Source organism: Sciurus vulgaris (assembly GCF_902686455.1).
Source record: "Sciurus vulgaris genome assembly, chromosome: 6".
Taxonomy (NCBI): domain Eukaryota; kingdom Metazoa; phylum Chordata; class Mammalia; order Rodentia; family Sciuridae; genus Sciurus; species Sciurus vulgaris.
Window position 1 is genome coordinate 120,050,238 of NC_136466.1, and position 21,453 is coordinate 120,071,690.

The window sequence follows — 21,453 nt, forward strand, 5'->3', positions numbered from 1 at the left end:
GTTGACTTTTTAAATTTTTGATCTATTCCTTTTAAATTTACTCATTGCTATTTCATTTTAAGTTTTCATATAAATTTGCAGAATTTCAGAGTTATTAAAAAATCTATTTTGATCTCAACAGTGGCTTCTTAAATTTTGAATTAATTGGACTCATGGGATATTATGGAATTGTGCATTCCTGTGCCAGACCTGTTGCAAACTTTGTACCTCAACCTCTGTAAATCTTTTTACCATCTCTAAAAATGGGAGTGGGGAGGGTGATTCAGAATATCATAATCTGAAAAATCTCTAACTTCAGTTTTATATTGTTTTGGGAAAACTGTCAGTGGGGATTAAATACTTCTTTTTTTTTTTTTTGAAAGGGAAAAAGGTGGGGGTAAATCTTATGAAAATCTAAAGGGAGATCAGAGGACAGGATCTAAGGGATAAGAGGGCAGGGATGATGTGTTAGAAAATGACATTGACCAAACTGTAATATATTGTGTGCATATACAAATACCTAACATTATGTACAACTAACTACAATGTACCAATAGAAATATGGAAAAATACCATTTCATATTTCAAATTGCCATTTCACATACTTTGGTACCATGTTTTAACAGCTTAGTACCTTTTCATCTATTGTCATGATAAATCAACATAATTTTTTATAATTTGACATCTATTTCTACTTGAGGTCTCTGTTTTGGCAGTGAACTCAAACATTTACTTAGGTAAGGATAAAATTACTGGTTCTGTCCCAAATTTCTAATTTTTCTTTCTGTTGACATCTTTTTCCTAGCATGATGGACATATATTTTGTCTACAAAACATGGCATTCAGATGCTGTGGCAGACTGGCATGTGCTTCCTTGATTTATGAAACTTGTTACAACAAGCTTCAAGTCTGTTCCTTCCACGGCGCTGAAGGGGGTCAACAAATAAGTGTCTGATATGTGGCCTCAGTCCTACATTTTCCTGTTTACCAATATCTCATTCCACTTGTGTTTATTATATTTTATTTATTTTGAGCCTCCTTGATATGGAATGTCAGTCACCTTAAGGGTGTATAGTCAGCCTTTTATTAAAGGGTGGAGGCAGGTCATCATCATAGCTAATGTAAAATTTTAATTTTAGGTTGCTTTGTTTCCATGTCTCAAAGAAATGGAAAAACTTTCTAAATATTTGAATTAGTGGAACTTATAGACTTTTACAGAATTTTGCATCCCTGGGTCATTTCCATCACAACTGTATCTCAACCTCTGTGAGCCTTATTTACATCTGTAAAAGCATGGGTGGGGTGACTTACGACATAATCTGGAAAAAATCTAACTTCAGTTTAATATTGCCTCTCATAAACACCCACTCTAGTTATACCCCTTCACAACTGAACACATAAGAATTTATAGAAAGATGAATTCCATTATGTATAACTATAGTGCACCAATAAAATATGAAAAAATACAAAGATTTTTAAAAAATTAGTCCTTGAAACTATATCATAAGCAGTCAAAGAATAGATCATACCAAACCTGTTCTATACATAAATCCTAAGTTGAACATAGAGGACACTCTTGAAATTGAAAAACTATTTAGTTCAAGGGTGCAGAATCTAAGGCTAATTGTTCACTCAGATCTCCCCCTGCACATGTTCAGTGACCCTTATTTCCATAGCTTCTAAAGAAGAAAATGTAAGTAGAGTCATCCTAACTCCCCATGACAATTTGACCCTTCTGCAGCTAGATCATTTGCCTTTTCTGTTCACGACAGGAAGCAGGGCCTGGCGTGATACTTAGGACTCTCTGGAAAAGTTGCTTCCCTCAGATTCAGTGATTTGTGAAGAGGCAGGCTTTCTTATCCTATGTCTCGTATCACCACAAATACTCTTGTTTATGATGTCCCATGTTCTGAATTTTTCATTGAACATGTATTTGCTCAGTGGAAGTAGTTTGCTTAGCCAAAAGCTGAAATAACAAATTGCTACTGAAGGTAGATCCCACAAGATCAGAGATGTGTGTGGGGTGTCTAGAAATAAAACATTAAACAGGCAGGATTCTGGTGCCTAGCTCCACTTGCTATTTACTGGTCTATGACCTGGGTTATTTAGCCCCTAAACACTTGAGTTTTGCTAACAGTGAAATGGGGATAAGAATGTAACCAACCTCAGAAGGCAATTGTACAGATTAAGTTAATAAGTGTGTATACCACTGATATCAGTGCCTATTACACAGGGGGTGCTGGATAAATGTCCACTGTTACTAACATCCTAGGAGCTACCACTTGTTGACTATTTTGTGTCAGACATTGGATTCGTTGACTTTTTTTTTTTTAATGGATGATTTCACTTAATCTCACAATGGTCCCTCAAGATAAGGACCATCACTATTTCAATTTCACAGGGGAAAAAACTGTAGTGAGATTAAATAACTACTCCCAAAGCCACATTGCCAACTTGTGGCAGTCTTAGAATCACGTGCTCATTATTTAAGCTAGAAATGGTTGCGTTCTGATAGAAATAATCACAAGGAGTGTAAAAGAAACCCTGTTTCAGGGCACTCTTGGCATTTAGGGTGACAAAAGAATTACATTCTACAACGTAAACTTAAATAGTTGATAATATTGGTATTATCTTTGGCTGCAGGATACCATTTATTTCAGAACATTAACTTCCAGTTGACAATGTTTCTGAAAAGTTGTGAATTTGATTTAATTACAACTGCACAGAATCAAAAAGAATATTTAGTACTGATCTGTGATTTTTAAGTTTAAAATAATTATCAAAAGAAAACATGTGGTCTTTAGTGCAGATGCCTGGAATAAATTTGGATTGTAATGAGATAGAATGATTCAGCTATTTGTATTGATTCTTTCCACTGTGCACTACATATTAAAGTGGTTTACAATCACTGATTTTTCTTTTGATCACATCTCAATAAGCTTAATATTCCCATCACCTTTTAACCATCAGATTGGCTCATTGAGAATATAAATGTTTCACTGTTGAAGGGAAGTATGTTTTAGGGAAAACAAGCTTAGAAAACAGATCCAGTTTCTAACGGAATATCCTTGAGAAATCTAATCTTTGAATCCCTTTCCTTAACTATAAATAAGAGGCTGCTTTAACTTTAGTGCAGAAAACTGTCAATTACAAATACTGCATCAGGAACTTTATGGTGCTCCAGTTAAAGTTATGAAAAGTCCAACAAAAATAGGAATTGGTATAATCTCATGAGTATTAGTCATAGTTCTCCAGAGACAAATGAATGAGATATTTATAGATGTGCCTACCTATGAGGTTTCAAGGAATTGATACATGCAACTGTGGGAACTAGTAAGGATGAAATTTGTTAGGCTGGTTGGAATGTCGGGAAGAGGTGATGTTGTAGTCATGAGCCTGGATCTGCAGGTGGATCAGTAAGCTGAGAACACAGGCAGTGTTAAGTTGTAAGCTTGAGATGGAATTGCCTTGAAAAATCTGTTTACTCTTAAGGCCTAGAACTGATTAGAGGAGGCCCACTCACATTAAGGAAGGTAAAATGCTTTATTTAAAGCCAGCTAATTATAAGTGCTAATCACATTCACAACTACCTCACAGTAACATCTGAACTAGCATTTGACCAAACAGTTGAGCATCATAGGCAAGGTGACACATAACATTACCTATTCTACCATAGAACGAATTTGTAGTGTCAGGGCCACAACTATGCTAAGTGTTCTGTCTGTATTTTCAAGGATATCCTAAGAGTCAACTGAAATGGGTCAATTATTAGCAAAAATAGCACAGTAAAAGCAAAAATATTTAGTGCTGTAACTTGATTTCAGAGTCAGTATTCTATAAGTAGACAGCAAGGATGGCAGATTCTGGGATGACATGGGAGTGAAGATGCAAAAGTATATCTTGATTCCTTTGGAGGTGCCCCTGTTCCCACCTTGACATCAGCTCAAGTTAAATTTCCTTTAGGGATCAGAATATTCTTCCCACAAATGTCATTAGTGGCAGGTGAAAGAATGTCTCCCAAATTAGCACCCTGAACTCAACTGTGATGTTAGAACAATGGAGTCACTTCTGCCTTAGCAACTGCTGTGGCTGCCTCATTTCCCAGGAAACGCTTGTTGCTGTGCTGGTGACAGACCATCAGTTGCTTATTAAAGCCACATCTGAGATATAGCTGTTGCTTTGGAGGGAAATGTGGGAGCTCTCCACTCTCTACTTATGCAACAACTTAAGATATCCCTCCAAAGAAAATAATTCCAATACTGCATTTTGAAGTGAGCCTAATGGAGCACCATATGTTAACTGCGTATTCAGCCCACACGCTCTGTGGCTCCATGCCATTTCTTTGAGTGCATGTATTTTTTGAAAGAAACATTTACTGGCTACCTAAGTCCTATAAAAAAAATGCTCTTAGATGAATAGCTGGCTCTTAGCATTTCAGGTGCTGTATTGGGAGAGGAAGGTAATCTGCCCTGTTGTAGATTGATTTGGTATTACTGTAGAATATCACTATTTTCTTACAGTAAGTTTTTTACAAGTAAATCATCTAGGAAACCAGGGTCCTGAGTATACTTTCATAAACTTCTCCAAAATGAAAACCTGTATCTGCAGGTGAAGAAATGGAGCTCAGTCACAGGTATCTGGACATTTGCTTTGCCCATGTGGACAGTCTGCAAAGATCAGTCAGAAAATGGTGACATTGATTCAGTGAAGATATTTCCACTGAAGCTCTTCATCTTCAAATTCATCCTTCCATTCTATCAAGGACTGACAGATGGCTGCACTGTAGAATAGTATAGACTGACTATGATACTTTTACAGAGGGTCTACAATAAGAAATTTCTCCTGGCATGGACTCATCTGGGGCATTGTTAGTGGTAATGAGTGGCTGAGAGCTTGCCAAGGTCTTGATCTGGGAGACCTGTGTTGCTGAGGTTCCATCGCAAAGCCTTCTGCAGTCCACCTGGCTCTGCAAGGCTGTGCAGTGATAATGGCTTTAGAACAGTGCATTTTGTGAGCAATCCTGAAACTATTTGTAGTACCATTGTCATAATGTAGGAGAGTATGTTTCTGAGAAGATGGCTTCAAGTTTAGAAGTGTTGAGAATGAAATACAGCTTTGCTCCCATCTGTATTCTCTGCACAAATATACATACCTCTCCTTGAAGTGTCAGCCATGACTTGAATTATACTGGATTTGTTTGTCTCATTCTTAAGGGACTTGGGGGGAAAAACTACTTCAGCTGGCTTGGGCAAAAGATCTGACTACATAGTATGCAGCTAGGATTTGTGTACTTATTTCTGTCCCCAGCTTTTCTCTGGAAAATTGGCTTTCAGGTAAATGGATGGAAGATACATGGACAATGACTACTTCAATGTTTTCTTTTCTCTTTCTTTCTTTCTTTCTTTCTTTCTTTTTTTTTTTTTTTTAATGACCATCAATGTCGACCTTGTTTGAAACTTGGCAAAGAAGATAAACAAAAGAACATTTTGCTTATTACTGGATCTTTTATCTTTGAGAGACTGGAAAACATGCTTCCCTTTTCCTACCCAATTGTCTTAGTGCAGTGATTCATTCTGACATTCAGATTAATCAAAGAATCCAATCTCTGCCACAAGAGAGAACAAATATTAACTCCACCCTCTAGAGAGAGGCAACTTGATACAAGAATACCACAGCTTTGTCTCAGAGGTCAAAGCTTTTATCATTTAGTTTAATCTTTCCCTAATACACACAGCTGAACACTGACACAGCTATAAGTGAAGTTTAAAAAGAAATACTTTGATTCTTGAAAGGGAGATTTCCATCTGATCTGACACCTTCATTGTTTCAATGCTTTCTTAGGGATGCAGCTATGTGAAGTGGGTAATTTTAAGTCTCCAATGCTATGGAATTTTGATAAAGTTCCATAATTTTTAAACTTTGATAGTTTCCATATTTTTACTTGTTCCTCTGTAGCATATTCTAATCTATATTCCAATCTGTCCTGAAAGTTGATAATTCTCTTGTGTCTTGATAACCTCCTTAATACTCCCTGGATGTCTGTGATTATCATCTGAGTTAACATTTTAATAAATGTGTCCTTGTGTTTTGCTAATTTTACCCCTCCTTTCGAGAAAGGTTTTTCATCTTGTGAAGATAATTAATACAATTAGGAAGTCTTCCCCAATAGCTGCTGGAAATAACACAGCAATTGGGACATCTGTGGAGTAAGCAGTGCATGTGGGGAGGTCAGACATTGTGTTTGGAACATTACACCTTGTTGCATAAGCTCACACCCTAAAATTCAAAGAAAAATCGGAATACTTCCACTCTGGGAGCCAAGGACAATAAGGCTCTTGCCATGTCAGAGGTCAATGGTATACAATAAATGCTATAAACTGCATTAGCTGAGTGCCTGTGCTGCTGTGCCACTTGCCTTTGTTTAAAAGTATTACTCTATCATAATTATCAATTCTAAAAATAAAACTACATTATTTATGAGTTATGTATGTCATCTAGACTTTTTTTCATCTAAATCTTAAAATTGGGCCAAGAAATTGTATACCAGCTCCCCACTAATTATAGAAAGTTAAGATTTAGTTCAAAGGCTTCCTGTATTTTTATTTTGAGGCAAACATTCTGAATAAATTCTGGTTTGCTTTGAATTAACCTTGTGCCTTTCATCTGAGTGTCATATGGTGTCCTCTGTACATTTTCTGATTTGGAAATGAAAATGCCCTAGGAGAGAGTAGAGTGGCAGAAATTCTTTGTAGATAAAGACTTGAAATATGGAGAATTTGGGACATGCAGAATAGGCTGGAGGAGATGGTGACAGAATTTAGTATTTCTACACAAAGCTGAGTAACGGACTGGACCATATTCTATGCACCAGACAGAGGTGCTTCTTTTGGTTCTGGGAAGCACTGGGGATCTCTTGGGCTATCTCGTCTGGTGAACAGGTGGAGACTGTCAATCATTCATCAGTGTTAAGTTTGAAATGCCTGAGTATGGACTGCCAGCAGTTGCAGGCAGATCACTGTCATTATATTTTCAATACCCGAAGAACATCACCTTCTTTGGATGTCGAAATCAATAGTCTATGCCGGAATTATTTTGGGAGGGTAAGGACTAATCAAATCCATCTACATCTCACAATTCAGTGACCAGTGTTATGGTTTGGATGTGAGGTGTCCCCCAAAAGCTCATGTGTGAGACAATGCAAGACGGTTTGGAGGGGACATGATTGTGTTGTAAATTTTAACCCAATTAGTGATTTAATCCCCTGGTAGGGATTAATTGAGTGGTAACTGAAGTGATAGGGTGTGGCTGGAGGAGGTGGAATTGGGATGTGGCTTTGGGATGTATATTTGTGTCTAGTGGAGTCTCTCTCTGCTCCTGATCTCATGTGAGCTGCCCCTCTGCCACACACTCCACCATGATGTTCAGCCTCACTTCAAGCCCCAAGAAATGGAGCTGTCCTATGGACTAAGACTCTGAAATAGTGAGCCCTCTAATAAATCTTTCCTCTTCTATAGCTGTGTTGGTTGGGTCCTTCAGTCACAGCAGCAAAAAAGTTGACTAAAACAACCAGCCATCTCCAGAAATCAAAGTTTTTGACTGCATATTCTTCTGTACTTTCCTTTCCATACTGTTCAATGTTTCCTACAGAACTTTGTCTTTGGACTGCTGAACTTTCATGGTAATAAAATGATGCCCTTTAGAAATCCTGATCAATTATTGATTAATTTCCTGCATCCTTAATATCATATCACTCAGTGGTGTGCTGGTAAATATTTAACAACTGGTTCTGTGAAAGACTACATACAAGTTTTTAAAAATACATTTTACTGATACAAAGAATGTGTAGCATACAGAGTACTCCTTATTGTAAATACAATATGGTCAATTGAATTTCACAATTCAGAACAATTTCATTTTTCCTGAACTCATTCTTAACCAACCAATGGTTGCAAATGAATATAGTTCCAAGATGAATTCTAACCAAAATATTCTGGTTTTCATTTAGATTAATGGATAAGACAAAAGTTAAACAATGAAGGCATACTTCAGAATCACACCAATTTTTTTTCCAGTGGTGTTTTTGGTTGTTACAGGTTTCAAACACCTGTAACAAAATTTTCAAAAAAATTACTTTTCAAAAAAATTTTTAAAAAAAGTATTTTTTCCCAATTTCTTTGCATTTTTCATAATAAAATGACTATGATGTGACATGCTTTTAAATTAATCTGAATCATTTTTTGACATTATTTTCTTAAGTCTAGGCCAGGAGTTGGCAAACCTTTTCAGGGCTGTATAGTAAATATCTTTAGACTTAAGAATCATGATTGTTACAACAACTCAAGTCTGTTGTTAAACTGAAGCTATAGAGAATGACTGAGTACTTGCTATATTCGCCTAAAACTTTGTTTATTAAAAGGCAGCAGATGGGCAATTGGTTTTAGCCAACTGATGAAACAATAAGGCAAACCCCCATCTGTAGTATCTACCAATTTCTGTGGTATAAAAATATGCCAACACGGTTGATTTCAAGTTTCCATTGTGATATTACTGAGTGTGGAATTGTAAACGGTAGTATCACCGTCATGTCATATTTCCATCATACAGAAAATATAAATGGGGATAATCTCAAGAGTGCATAGTATAAAACGGAGTTAAATCATTAGAAAATGATGTTGATAGCATTTTTCTCCCAGTCACCTGTTCTGATTTAACTTTATTACCCATTGTGGGCCCACTGGGTTTTATTCCACCAGCATTTTTAATTTAACATTTTTTGGTCTTTTGGCACACTTTAAAAACCAATCTTGGGTTTATCTAACTATCTTTTCAATACCTCTGCTATTGATCATAGATGGTGGAAAATATAAAAATGTAGTTTTCCTTTTTAATCTCTTCTACTTTCTCACCTAGTGATTTTATTACAAATCACTGTTTCCCACTCCATACAATTTTTCAAGACTGAACTTCCCAAGCAAAAGTTTCTACCCCAGTCTGATTCTTAGCTGGCAAGATTGCCGCCACAGCTCAAAACCTGGTAAATTGAATTGGGGGTGTCTGAGTTTAAACTGGTCCCTTGGAAGGATTCTCAGTTTAATCACACTGCTTCTGGGATGAGCTGCCTGCTGAATCCCACCGTCTAAGTAGGCCTAAGAAGGTACACCGAGCGATGCAGTGGTGTAGCCCAAGATCCAGCTCTTCCCTGGGGTTCATCCTTGGTTCATCTTTCACTCTACTTATTTTCACCCTGAGCAGTCCCTATCCAAAACTTTAGCTACAACCTAAAGGCTGATGACACAGTAATCTTTACTTTCATTTCATAGCACTCTTGTGGGTTCCAGAACTTGACAACATCTTTATCTGAAATATTCCAGAAACAAAAAAATTAACATGTTTCCCAAAATTAAATCTGTAACTTCTCAGCCTATTCTGAAGCTGCCTGTTCTCTTGGTGACTGACAAGGGAGACACCTGGGAATTGTCTCACCTCACCTCCATTTGCACCTGTGTACTGAGTCCCCGAAACTGCAATTTGTCTCAACCTTTACGACATTTCTTGTCCTTTAGTTCAGTTCATCCTTTAATTTCAATAATAGTCCAACTGCTCTTATTTACTTTACTGATTGTTACCAGTATATCCACAACTCTAAGTCCCAAATTTCCTTGTAATAACTTTTTAACAAGTTTCTTACTCAAACTTTACAAGAGGTCTTCTCCTGCCTTACACCTTCAATTCTTTCTATCCTTGTTTTTTTTTTTTTTTTTTTTACAATTAATTTCTAAACAACTCTAGGATCAATTTTTATGATTTTATACATTTTCATATGTACTAGTTCTAGAGTCCATGTTCTTAATCACTACACCACTCTAAGTTTAAAATTTATTGTCTTGTAGACTTAGCACTTGGTTCTGATTCCATGTTTATGCAGCAGTTTTAATATTGCCTCATATTTAAACATGTTAGTTGAGAGAATACACTTGTTAACAATCTTGTTTGTCCTATAGTGGTGGAGCTTCTGCCTTTTAAAATACATATGTCACCTTAGACTTATTTAATGTGAATTTTTTCTTGACTAAGGGCTAAGTCTTCACAATACCATAAGCTTTGGCTTCCTGAGCCTGGAGGCATAAGAATGGATCCTGAATGTGGAAAGTGTCCGGTAATGAGGACTCCTGGGAAGTAGCCTGAGAGCTGCTCCTGATGGTCTGACCACAGACATGCCCTCCTATCCAGTCCTTTAGAAACATCACCAGTGAGGGCCTCCAAGGGCAACCAGCCCATCAGCCATCATGCTATTTTAGCTATAATTCCAAGACTAGAGGTGAGCACAAGTTCAAGGTAGGAGATCAACTGAGAGAATGAGAGATTCTCCAAAGACTTAAAAAATGGATATGATCACAAAAATTATTTTAAAATGAATCACAGACCTAAATATATAATACAAAACTATAAATCTTCTGGAAGATAATGCAGGAGGAAATCTGGATCACCTTGAATATGGTGATGACTTTTTATATACATCACAAGTACAATCCATGAAAAAATTAAGCTGTACACCATTAAAATTAAGAGCATTTACATTGTAAATAACTTAAGGATGAAACATAGCCATAGGCTGAGAAAAACAAAAGACAGAGCTGATAAAGTATTATTCAAACTATACAAAAAACTCAAGTTTGAAACAACTCCTTTTAAAAATGGCCCAAAGACTTTGTATTACTGTTTTTCTTTAAGTATGAGGAACTACCTAAGGCAGGGTAATCTTTTATTTTAAAGAGTTATTTGTTAAGCTTAGTTTTAGAGGCTGAAAGCCCAAGCAGCACGGTGCAGGCTTTAGCAAGGCCCCCTGGCATATGGCAGAAGTACATGCAGGAGGAAAAATAAGATCTCCAAACTGGAAGCCAGAGAGGCCAGGGTTCCACAATCCCTTCCAAGGGAATTCTGCCAATTGACACGAGGACTACCCACCAGAACTCGCCTCTTAAAGGTATCACTAGCTCACATCAGCAACCTGGGGACCAAGATCCAAACACATGAATCCCTGAGGAACAAACAACCCCCAAGTGATAGTAGATCTTAACAGGCGCCTCACTGAAGATGACGATAAATGGCAAGTAGGAACAAAAAGATGTTGTACTTCACATATAGTCAGAAATACCAAACAAAACAACAATTCTATCATATATCCATTAAAATGGCCAAAGTCCAGAATACTGACAACATTAAATGCTGGTCAGAATGTGTAGCCACAGGAATTCCCATTCATTGCTGGTGGCAATGCAAAATGGTACAGCAACTTTGGTAGAGCTAACAGTTTCTTACAAAATAAACTCCGTGATTCAACAGTCATACTCCTTGGTATCCATGTGAAGGCACTGAAAATACGTCCACATAAAAACCTATAAATGAATGTTTGTAGTGGTTTTATCCATAATTGCCAAAACCTGAGAACAACCAAGACAACTTTTAGTAGGTGACTGTATAAATTCAGACAATGAAATCTTATTTAAAAAATATCTAAAACTAAAATCATGGATGAAACTTAAATGCATATTAAATGAAAGCAACTGATTTGAAAAGGCTATATACTATATAAACTCAACAATATATTCTGGAAAACAAATTTAAGATAATAAATTCAGTGAAAATGTCAGGATGAATAGGCAGAAGGTAGAGGATTTGTAGAGCAGTAAAGATAACCTCTTTGATTAAAAATAATGATGGCAACATGGAATACATTAGTTCAAACTCAGAATGTTCAACACCAAAAGTAAACCCTCATGTAAACAGTGGACTTTGAGTGATCATGAGCTATCTTTGTAAGTTCATCAGTTTTAACAAAAGTACCGTTGCAGTAGTGGGTGTAGATAATGAGGACTATGTGTGTGAAGACAGACTATATGACAAATCTTGGTACATTTTTCTTAGTTTTACTGTGAACCTAAAATTTCTCTAAAGTCTTCAAAAATGTTAGACTTTTCCTACTGGATTTTGTTGCTGATCTTGTCATTAGAGATAATTAGGAATTGATTCTAGGAAGTCTTAGAGTTTACAATACTTTCAAAGGTAGCTGTTAAAAATGAACAAACTTTAACAATACTTGTGATGATGGGGAACTGGGTTCAGTTCCCAGTACCACCTAAAACAACAAAAGCCTGGTTCCACTAGTAGATAATTTGAGTTCTGCATTTGGATCTGAATTTGGAAGTATACAAACTGACCTGAAGCAGGGATCACTGTAGCATAGTGCACATTCTGTTGTATGGGCTTGAACTTTTATCCCAAATGACTATAATTTCTATTTGATTCAGACTGGACAACACACAAGCTTCAAGGGGCACCTTTCATTCATTAACCTAACATCTGTCATTTACTGGCAATATAAAGAGTCCTCTGTCCTTCCTCCTTGTTGTGATCTTTTAAACTTAGCATTTTAACTTCAGGGTAAAAGTGAAAGTAGTAAAAGAAGTAAGATTTTTCTTTTTTCCATGCCATTTATGAACCCTTAAAATTGCCTTTCATGAACTCCCACAGACATAACAGATCTCCTTGGGAATTGTATTAATTTCTGTTGCTGTGGAACAAATTATTACAAGCTTAGTGCTTAAAATGGCAACCATTTATTAGCTCAAAGTTCTGTAGATTAAAGATTTGGGCACTGTATTACTGGGTAATTGGCTTAAAGCCTCAAAGGATAAAATCAAGGTAGTGATTAGGTTGAATTCTTGTCTAGTAGTTCAGGAAAAATTTCCACTTCCAAGCTCATTCTTGTTGTGGACAAAACTCATCTTATGCTTCTGGGACTGGGGTTCCCATCAACTTGGTGGTTGTCAACAGGGGCTGCCTGCATTACTTGCCAAGTGTTTCCGTCAATCTTCAAGCCAGTAATCACTTGTTGAATCCTTCTCATGCTTTATATCTCTACCTTCCTTTTTTGAGTCAGAGAAAAATGGGTGATCTCCTCAGTACCACCTAGATAACCTCCCTTTCCTAAATTCAACTTCTTTATATGACATGATCTGTTCATATATTCCTGTGATCTAAGCATAGAAGTCAAATCTATCCTTAGTACCAGGGCTTACATTGGATGTGTGCACCAGCGGGTGGATAGTCTCAAAAGTGGGCTTAGAATTTTACCTATCACAGGAATGTAGGAGGTGTCAGACCTAGGCTCGCTTTAAGGGGTTGGGGCCTTAGGTCAATATTTTGGTACAAATTTCTCATTGATTTAGAAAGGATCATAAAGACAGCAACATCTATGATAACATGACTAAGCCATGTAGTCTGTTTTACAAATTGGCCTAATTTGTGTTTCATAAAATTTACAATGACATTTAAAAATCATTTCATGAAGATTTTAACACCCTGGAAAAAATGTAATATGTGTAATCTATCGGGCAAGACTATTTCTATCACAAGTTTGACATTTTGGGTCTCCTTTTAATTTGCAGTGAGTCTGCATTTCTGAAAAATACAAACTCAGATCCAAAATCAAAACTTAATCTGGCCAGAATGTGCTGTCCCTTTTAGATTATGCTATGATTCCGATTCTTAATAGTTATTATTGTTTGCTCTATCAAGCAACATTCATTGAATTTAGTTCATTCTTTTTTGGCAGTAACTTACACATCCATCTAAATGTTCATTTTGGTGTTCATCTTAGAAAACATATGTAATAGGTTTTGCATAGGTTTAGATATGACCTCAACTGGCAAAGCATACAATCATATATGCTTTAGATTTTAATTCTTTCCCTTCATTCTTCCCTATGACCCCATTATGGATCAGCATCTGCTTACCAGAGAAAACATTCAGCCTTTGGTTTTTGGGTTTGGCTTATTTCGCTTAGCATGATATTCTTCAGCTTCATCCATTTACCTGCCAATACCATAATTTCATTCTTTAAGGCCGAGTAATAGTCAATTGTGTATATGTACCACATTTTCTTTATCCATTCATCTGCTGAAGGGCATCTAGGTTGGTTCCATAATTTAGCAATTGTGAATTGAGTTGCTATAGACATTGTTACTGTGTCACTCTAATGTGCTGATTTTAAATCCTTCGGGTATAAACCGAGTGGTGGTGTAGCTGGGTCAAATGGTGATTCCATTCCAAGTTTTCTGTCTCCTGATGAGAGAAGATACATGTACTGCAAAATTATATGAACAGCAATTTGGCAATTGTATATCAGTAGCATAAATTATTCTTATGCTTAATTCAGTAAATATAATTTCAATGATTTGCAGCATAATGTTCACTATAATAAAAACTTAAAATATGGGAAACAACTATAAAATGAAATTGACTAAATTATTTCATCATATGTGTAAAAACATGTATATCCATTAAATATTTGAATACTTTAAAATACTGTAAATTGCTTACATAGTTAGCAAGAAAATAAGTGAATTGCAAATTGTATGTTTTCTTTTTCTGAAGATCATGTATTTTAAGTGGAATTTCTCTTAGACCCCTTCTAGATTTACAAACATAATGAGAAAATGGTACAAAGAGTTACCATCTACCCTACACCTAGTCTCCCCTATTATTGACATTAGTGTAGTACAATTGTTATAATTACTGAATAGTGAAACATTATTATCTAACTAATACTCCACATTTCCTTGGTTTTTAATGTACCATGGGTGATAATTATGATTTGTATTTTGATTTCTAAAACATTTTCAGTTTCCAATAGAAGAATGTTTTGTAGCAGACTAATACTCCCATTGATAACAAATTCTTGAATACGTGAAGGAAAACTCTGAAGGCAGATTCTTCAACTTTGCAAGTGTGGGTCATGAGTTCAAGGAACACAGCAAAGTAACAGTTGGAAGAAAGTATTAAGCAGAGTTAGCAGCTACCTGGTGCTTAAAGATGAAGTTGATGTTTAAGTCTCATGAAGAGGGATTAGGAAAACAGTTCATGCTTTCTTTTGAAATAGCAGAAGGAACTTATCTTTGAAGGGGGGACATATCTTTGTCCCATTGCTGTGGCTACAACTCATGAATCAGTGCAAACAGAAGTGGATCTGCCATTATAAAACCTGAAACTGCTCTAGGAGATAAATCTACTGGTGATTTAACTGCATATTAGAAAAGAACACAATATTTTCCAGGGGAGAATAATAGAAACCAAACTGTCCATCATTCATCATCCACACTATCTAAATTAACATAAAATTTACTGGACAAGCCTAAGATTCTAGTTGGAGATTTAAATTTCCTCCCTTTTATTTTCCCAAGTACACATGAACCTTTCATACAAAAAACCCTGTGCTGGGTCATAAAAATAATATATTTATTTAAATCATACAGAATATCTGTTAAAATGAAACTACATTAGGAAGCAATAAAATAAAATGTTTAGAAAATTCTCGAATATTTCAAAACTAAACAGCTCACTCTAATGGATCAAAGAAACCACAGATCAAATAGAAAACATTATTAAATGATAATGAAAATGCAATTTCCCAAATCTGAGATGCATCTCAAGCAACTATAAAATCTAAATTTATAGTTTTAAATGTATACATGGAAAAGGTTAAATTTATTGATCTAAGTATCACAAGACTTTAGAGAAATGATTCAAAGAAATCAAATTGAACCATTTTAAATAAACAGAAGAAATATCAACACAAATCATTAAAATGAAATACAAAAAATATCAAGAGAAAATTTAATGAATGCAAACACTTGATTCATTGAACATTTATAATTGCCTAGCAAAAATGAACAAAAAGACATCAATATCAGGGATGAAAGAATTCACTATTCTACAGATATGAAATGATAAAAGAATCCTTTGAGAAATTTTACACTGATAAATTTTAAAACTTAGGTCCATTTTGTGTTTAAAAAAAACTGAAGCAATATGAAAACAAAAAACCTATTTTTTAAACAAGTTTTTTTGAAGGTTTTAATTACAAACAAAATAATCCCCTCTAGGAATACACATCTTTATGGTAAACTTCATCAAGTATTTAAAGATGGTTCAAAACCAATAATGCATAAATTCTTCAGAAAAAATAGAATACTTCCCATTTTTTAACCATAGTACCAAAGCATGATAAGGACATTACAGAAAATAAAACTTCATTATTTTATATTCTTTTTAGTTACATACAACCAGTATACACCCTGACATTATTACAAAAGCATAGAACACAACTTGCTATTTTAGTCATATTTTTGCTTCTCTGACTAGAAGATCTGACCAGAACAATTTTAGAGGAGGAAAAGTTTATTTGTGGGCTCATGATTTCAGAGGTCTCAATTCATGGGGAGCTGGCCCCATTCCTTTGGGCTTGTGGTGAGACAGAACAACATGGCAGAGTATGGAGGAGGAAAGCAGACACTCCACTCACCAGATACAAAATCAAAATATATATGCCAGAGCCACACCTGTGACCCACCTCCTCCAGTCACACCCTACCTGCCTTCAATTACCACTTGGTTAATCCTATCCAGGATTAACTCGATGATTGGGTTAAGACTCTCATAACCGAGTCATTTCTTCTCTAAACCTTCTCTAAAGTTCATGTGCATTATCTTGCACATGAACTTTTGGGGAACATGTTACATCCAAACCATAACAATCTGCTCCTGGCCCCCAACAGCTCATGACCATCTCACAATGTAAAATATACTTAGTCCATTTCCAAGAGTCCCCATAATCTTAACAGTTCCAAGATTGCCCAAAAGTTCAAGTCCAAAGTCTTCCCTGAGAATCAGGGCAAGCTCACATCCCAAGGTCCTGTAAAAATCAAAAGCAATTTACAAGCATTCAATATATAAAGATACAGAGTAAATGTTTCCATTCAGAAAAATAGGAGCATAGAAAGAAGAAATGGGACCAAAACAAGACTGAAATACAGCTGGGAAAACAAATCCTGTAGCTGTGTCTGGCAAATTGAGCATTGTGATGCTCTCTAAAGGACTTGTGCAGATCCACCCCTGTGGCCTTGTTAGGTGCAACCCAAGTGACCTTTCTGTTGGTTTGTCTCTGCTCAATTCCTGCAGCTTTGCTAGGATGATGTCCACGTTACTGGCATTTCTTTTGTTTTATTCCTTTTAGGTTTATACATGATAGTAAAATATATTGACCTCATGTATGCATGGAGTATAACTTCCCATTTTTGTGGCTGTACATGATGTGGAGTTACACTGGTCATGTATTCACATATGAACAAAGAAAAGTTATGTCTGATTCATTCTACTGTCTTTACCATTCCCAACCCCCTCTTCTTCCCCCTACTCTACCCTGTCCAATTTGGTAAACCTCCACTTCTCCCTGCACCCCCCCCCCCCAAATCTATTGTGAATCAGCATCCACATATCAGAACATTTGGCCTTTTTATTGGGGATTGATTTGTTTAGCTTAGCATGATATTCTCCAGTTTCATCCATGTACTGGCAAATGCCATATTTCATTCTTTATGACTAATAGTCCATTGTGTATGTGTACATTTCCTTTATCCATTAATCTGTTGAAGGTCACTAGATAGGTTCCATAGGTTATCTATTGTGGATTGAGCTGCGGTAAATATTGATGTGGCCATGTTACTATAGAATGCTGATTTTAAGACATCTGGGTATATTCAAGGTGTGGGATAACTGGGTCAAAATGGTGGTTCCATTCCAAGTTTTCTGAGGAGTCTTCATACTTCTTTCCATACTGGTTATACCAATTTGCAGTCCCACCAGCAATGTATGAGTGTACCTTTTTCTCCACATCCTTTCCAACATTTATTGTTGCTTGTATTCTTGATAATTGTCATTCTGATTGGAGTGAGTTGGAATCTGTTTAAATTTCATTTCTCTAATTGCTAGTGGTGAATTTTTTTGACCATTCCTGTTTCTTCTGTGAGGAGTCTGTTTGGTTCCTTTAGTCATTCTTAAACTTGGGGGTCTCCACTGCAGCTTCAGCTTCCTCCTCCCATCTCCATGTATCACTCTCTCAGGGGGTGCCTGCAGGGACTCTTACCCTGCTGCACTTTGCTTGACTTCCCAGGTCTTCCTTTGAAATCTTGGTGGAAACCTCCATGAATCCTTAACTCCATATCCTGCATTTGTGCAGAAACAGCATCGTGTGCTTGACACCAAGGTCTGCCATCTTGAGTAGTAACCAAGCTCTGGAGACCCTGAATGCAGCAGCATCTGAGTGTCTGGGCAGCTGAGCATGTTGAAAAACTTCCTTGGCCCCCTTATTACAAGAAGGGTACACCACTGGTCTCTTCAGAGAATTATTACTTTTCCTTCCTTGCATCTGGGATGGATATGATCTTGCCAGCTCCTGAGATGCCCTTGGGCCATCTTTCTTACTGTTTGTGGGCAAAGTTCTTAGTGTTTCTTTAGTGGCAGTACTGCCTAACAACGGCAACTTCCTTAGCCCCAGTTTTACTCCCGCCTTTCAAATCCAAGTTTTTCAAATCTTCTGAATATGGCAATAAATTTGGCTAAAAGCCATCAGCAAAACCCAGGCCACTCCCTGAATGCTATGGTGTCCAGAAATTTTTCCACCAGTTAGGAAGTTCATCACTTTTAAAATCAGCCTCACAGAAAATCTCAGGACATAGGTAACAACTTCTTAGTCAGAACATAACACAAATGGCCCTCCAGTACAAATACTAATGGTATTCTTCTTTTTCTCTAAACCCTCTTGAGCTCTGTCTCACTGTTCCTGGTCCTATTGGCATTCCAGTCTTTGGAGCTCCTACCAGAATCGGTCATTAAGCTCTGCTGACAACAATCTAAAACATTTGACTTGCACTATTACACATCTCAAAATTCCTTGATTCCAAAAAGCTCCAAAAGCTTCTGAACCACATGGTTGGGCGAGTCACAGCTATGACCCACTCCCCAGACCAATTATTTTAGTCAGCTTTTTCACTGCTCTAAAAGATGTGACCAGAAAAATTTTAGAGGAGGAAAACTTTGGGGGCTGTTTCAGAGGTCTTAGTTCAGTCAGCTCCATTCCTTGGGTTTTGAGGTGAGGCAGAACATCATGGCAGAGGGAAGCAGCTCGCATTATCAGAAAGCAAAGAGTCTCTTTGCCAGATCTAAAAGCAAAATATATACTCCAAAGTCATGCCCCCATTGACCCACTTCTTCCAACCACTCCCTACCTGCCTTCAATTACCACTCAGTTAATCCCATCAGGGGATTAATTCACCAATTGGGTTTTGAGTCTTAATCCGATCATTTCTTTAAACTTTCCTGTATTGTCGCACACATCAGCTTTATGGGGACACCTCACATCCAAACCATAACTTGTTTTTTTTTTTGTTGTTTTTTTCAATTAGTGCCCCGTGGGTGCATCCCATGCTGGGACACTGTGCCACATTCATGTATGCACATTTGAAAGTTCAGCTGGGTTCATTCCACTGATCTCCCCTTTCCCATTCCTTCTTCCTTGCCCTCAATTCCCTTCTTCTACTCCATTCATTTTCCCTCTGTTTTGATGAAATTCCCTCCTTTTTTTTTTTCATTTTTAAAAAAATGCCCCCCTCAATCCCTTTCCTCTAGACCACTGACCTTAAATTTTGGTAGAATCACCCACCTTTTTTCTCTCACCTTCTTATTTTGAACTAGCTTCCAGATGTCGGAGAAAATATTGGAACTTTAAATTTTTGGGTCTGGCTTATTTTACTTACCCTCTTTCCTATTTGGGAGAAAGTGGGGACTCCTTGGATTCTTCAACAATGCTGTGAGAATCCAAATATAAGAAATGCAGGAAGTGGATATCATTCCATAGAAGAAAAAATTTCTGAAAGTGACTGACTTGACAAAGTTGACCAGTGAACTAGAAGAGGGTTGGGGGGCAGGATGAGGGATGGATAAGGGAAGAACAGTGGAATGAATCTGACTATTTTTCCTATGTACATGTATGAATATACCATAGTGAATCTCACCATTTATATTCATAAGACAATAACTAAAAAAAAAACTAAATAGCAGGAAGATCAGTAAAATAGAGGGAAGAGAATAGGGAGGGAGGAGGTAAGGGAAAGGGGAAATACTGGAGACTGAATTAGAGCAAATTATATTCCATGCTTTTATAATTATATAAAAACGATTCCTGATATCATATATAATTTAAAAGAACCAATATTAAAATAAAAAAATGCCCGCCCTTAGCTATCAACTTCATCATCAGAGAAACTCCATTGCAAAGTTTTGCAGCATTGCAGGTAGGCAATGAATGAGAATGGATAGATACACATCTGATATAAGTGCCTAATTTTCTTGGTCAAAGGTAAGGAACACAGCAGATTAAAAACCAGCAAAACCAAGAAGCATGTGGAACATGCATGGAAGAATTTCCCATGATTTTCCTTATGGGGAACACAACTGCTCTCTTGGAGAATACTTCCCAAAACAGACTTATGTCGCCATTTGGGGGAAAAATGCATATTAAATACAAAACAAACAAGGGACATTCTTTAGTTAGGATGTTTTTGAGCATCAGTCTCTTCCCATTTCTGAACCATATTCAGAATCCATAAAATCATACACTCATTCAAGGGTGGGAAGGAACTTGATGACTAGGGATTCTGTTAACAATTTGTTTTCAGCTTTTCTGTCTTGGAAAGCGTAACTCTTTGCAAGTTTAAATCAAGGGTGAATTCAGTATATCTAGAGAAATAAGAGTTCTTGGAGAAAAAATGGCACATTAATTAAAAATTAGTAACTGTATGCCTTCCCTAAGTAGACAAGCCCTCTTTTTATGGTTACTGTTATTTCATGAACCTCTATTTCATGTTCTATCATGAAATATGGTTACCTTTTCTCGTCTCTCCCTTTAAGTTTATTTTTGACATAGCCTCTGTGTTCTTCACTTTGAACTCATTCTGTTAGAATTTTTGCTTCTCATATTTCCTTGTTCTTATTAATTTTTGTAATCTTGTGAGAAACCTTAGCCTACCAATAAAATAAGAGTCTAAGATAGTACATTGTGTGAACTGGAGTCTTGTTGTAATTTCCTTACTTGAGATGCAACAATGAACCTTTGGGTCATTTTCAAATGTGTTCTTAAAATTTAATTTCCTTTACTTTTGATTATAGCATAAAACCAAGATACCCCAGTTAAATAAGGTCATTTTATTAATCCACTTTATAGCTCTTCCAGCTAATGTGAGGTACTTTGCAAGGCTTTGAAATGTGCTTAACTTGAGTGCAGCCTAAGAGGAAAGGTAGTGGTATTTTTTTCTCTAGTGTTGTGGAGAGTTGGAATTGCGAACTGAGCCTGATTTTTATGATGGGATTAATATTTTCCCTTTTGCAAGACAAAAACTTACTGTAACCATGGTAAAGGTTTTAGGTGAAGACTCGAATATCTTGACTCAGAAATATGACAATTATGTCATTAGTAAATTTTGTTTAGTTTGTGCTGCAGAGCAAGAGCTTATTCTATATATATACATGTCATCCTAATGTTTGTTCTAATTAAAAAAATTTTGCTAACATTCTGAAGTTC